This window comes from Daucus carota, chromosome 7 (genome assembly GCF_001625215.2).
Source record: "Daucus carota subsp. sativus chromosome 7, DH1 v3.0, whole genome shotgun sequence".
NCBI lineage: Eukaryota > Viridiplantae > Streptophyta > Magnoliopsida > Apiales > Apiaceae > Daucus > Daucus carota.
Window position 1 is genome coordinate 24,899,375 of NC_030387.2, and position 2,852 is coordinate 24,902,226.

The 2,852-nt window shown below is 31.7% G+C and overlaps 1 long non-coding RNA gene across 1 annotated transcript; it reads left to right on the plus strand.

Annotated features, from left to right (window-relative positions):
* The first annotated feature begins 532 nt into the window (after positions 1 to 532).
* On the plus strand, positions 533 to 2,547 carry LOC135147662 (uncharacterized). Its single transcript, XR_010285376.1, has 3 exons — positions 533 to 660; positions 1,062 to 1,193; positions 2,279 to 2,547. It is a non-coding gene; the product is annotated as an uncharacterized LOC135147662 (long non-coding RNA).
* The last annotated feature ends 305 nt before the right edge of the window (positions 2,548 to 2,852 follow it).

Genomic DNA, 2,852 nt, shown 5'->3' on the forward strand with positions numbered 1-2,852 from the left:
ACGGAGACCTCATGTATAATGATTTTACATATCTATGACATCTAAAATTTGAATATCAAATTCATGATGAAGGAATGAGATCTACAGAAAGGAGTAAAGAAATATCGAGGCAGCGAAAGGAATACCAGGTGAACAATAAGTCCTAACTTTCTGAATATACAATGAATATGTTTTCCATATATAAGATATAGATTAAAAGGATAACTTGATATACATATGATATGTTGATTATAAGTTATTATGCATGCTTGGGTAGTCGATTCACATGAAGTAAATAGTGGAAATGTTAAAGTTACAGCAGTTATAATGCCCGATTTTCTATAAGAACATCTAGAGTTAACAAGATGTATAGAAGGAAAGGTTTGCATGAACAAGGGGGAAACAGAATGACCTAAGAGATATAGTCATTAGTATATAAGTTCAGATTAAGGAAGCAGATATATTATTAGTTTTAATATGGATTATAGTGGTCGTCAGTGGTTACGAAGCGAGCAAATCACTGACCTAGTTTCATTTTCTTTAAAGTAGACGGACAGAGACCTCATGTATTATGATTTTACATATCTATGACATCTACAATTTGAATATCAAATTCATGATGAAGGAATGAGATCTACATAAAGGAGTAAAGAAATATCGAGGCAGCGAAAGGAATACCAGGTGAACAATAAGTCCTAACTTTTCTGAATATACAATAAATATGTTTTCCATATATAAGATATAGATTAAAAGGATAACTTGATATACAGATGATATGTTGATTATAAGTTATTATGCATGCTTGGGTAGTCGATTTACATGAAGTACATAGTGGAAATGTTAAAGTTACAGCAGTTATAATGCTCGATTTTCTATAAGAACATGTAGAGTTAACAAGATGTATAGAAGGAAAGGTTTGCATGAACAAAGGGGAAACAGAATGACCTAGGAGATATAGTCATTATTATATAAGTTCAGATTAAGGAAGCAGATATATTATTAGTTTTAATATGGATTATAGTGGTCGTCAGTGGTTACGAAGCGAGCAAATCACTGACCTAGTTTCATTTTCTTTAAAGTAGACAGACGGAGACCTCATGTATAATGATTTTACATATCTATGACATCTACAATTTGAATATCAAATTCATGATGAAGGAATGAGATCTACAGAAAGGAGTAAAGAAATATCGAGGCAGCGAAAGGAATATCAGGTGAACAATAAGTCCTAATTTTTCTGAATATACAATGAATATGTTTTCCATATATAAGATGAGGGATTTACATAAATGATTTAACGATTAAAAGATGGAACACTTAATAAGAATATGTTATGGCATTATGTGTTTATATGTTTTACATGCCTTATATGTTTTTATGTACTTAAAGTGACTAGTTGTTATATTTATGTGACTATGTGATCCTATATATGACTGAAGCCTTTCGATATAATATGATGTGTTATATATGATGTGACAATGGACAAAAATACATGTATATGCGAGATGTGTATTACCCGTGTTATTCGGAAATGATGCATGAGCATAGAATTTGCATATAGAACATATCTTATGCAAATCATTCATTCACACGACTGTGATACATTAATAAGAGAAAGTGACAGTCACTTGTGTAATGGCCATTTATCATAAAACCTACGGGTAATTACGGAGCAGACTATATGTCAGCCATAAACGGAGCCGACCTTGTGTCGGACATAGACGGAGCCGATTTTCATGGTCGGACATAAACGGAGCTGGCCAGACACACATGAATCTTTTATGGACATGTGGAATTACAGGCATTACTAAATGGACTGGTCACAACCATGCATACAAGTAAGAGAAACAGAGGTTCATGCATACATTGCATTTAGAGGTGAAACATGTTTGATGATGATAGATGCCTACTTGATGATTATAGGTTATGGAGATAAACAAGGATGATGATAATATTATGGCAAATGAAAAAGTATATGCTCATATAAATAAGAACAGGAAATATATATTATAAGCATTATTTTCTTACAGTTGTTTCAAGAAATATTATTATGCATTCTTTTTTGGAAATTTTTTTACTTGGAGGTTACAGTTATTTTAAGATGAGCATAAGTACAAACTCTTGAAAGCCGGAAATCTGAAAAAGTTCGTATATGATTAAAGACAAGAATTACTACCTTATAGGGAAGAAACAAATGTCTAGTTGAAACCTTTTCTAAAAGTTTAAAATGTCGGAGATACAAAAATCGGAGGTATATTGTTCATTGAGTTGCGACTCATTAAAATCGCATGTTTTACAGGAAAGTTAGTCTCTAATGAGTACGCGGATGGTTTGAAAGTATTGGATTCAGCGTCGGTCAGCCAGATGATGCTCTAGTCTCCTCCTCAGCACATGCACATATAGTCAGCTGCGCTAAACTGTATTCATAAAGACTCAGAAATTGATGATGTAATATATTTGGGATTCTAAATTATCCTTGAAATTCATGTAATATTTTCTAGAGTATGTCATGTTTCTTAGTAAATAAGATAATAGATCATAAGGTAAGGGTGTTACAATGTTTTTCTGCCTTTGCAACCACTTGCAACTTATTATGCAACTAAATGTAATTTTCAACAAAAAAACTTGCCTTGATAGTTTTGGGTATGAGTTTTGTGTTACTATTCGCAGTTATACAAATATATTCATAGTTCATTATATTAACCCGTCATCATAAAAGGTCTCAAGAAAATATTGATGATGAGACCTGGTTGTTTGGATTATGAGGTTTATAAGGTATTTTTTCATAAGATATTTAACAGATAATTAAATTATAATTTTAGTATTTTTATAACATGAAGCCATTTTTAGTTGGATTAACTTAATCCAAACAA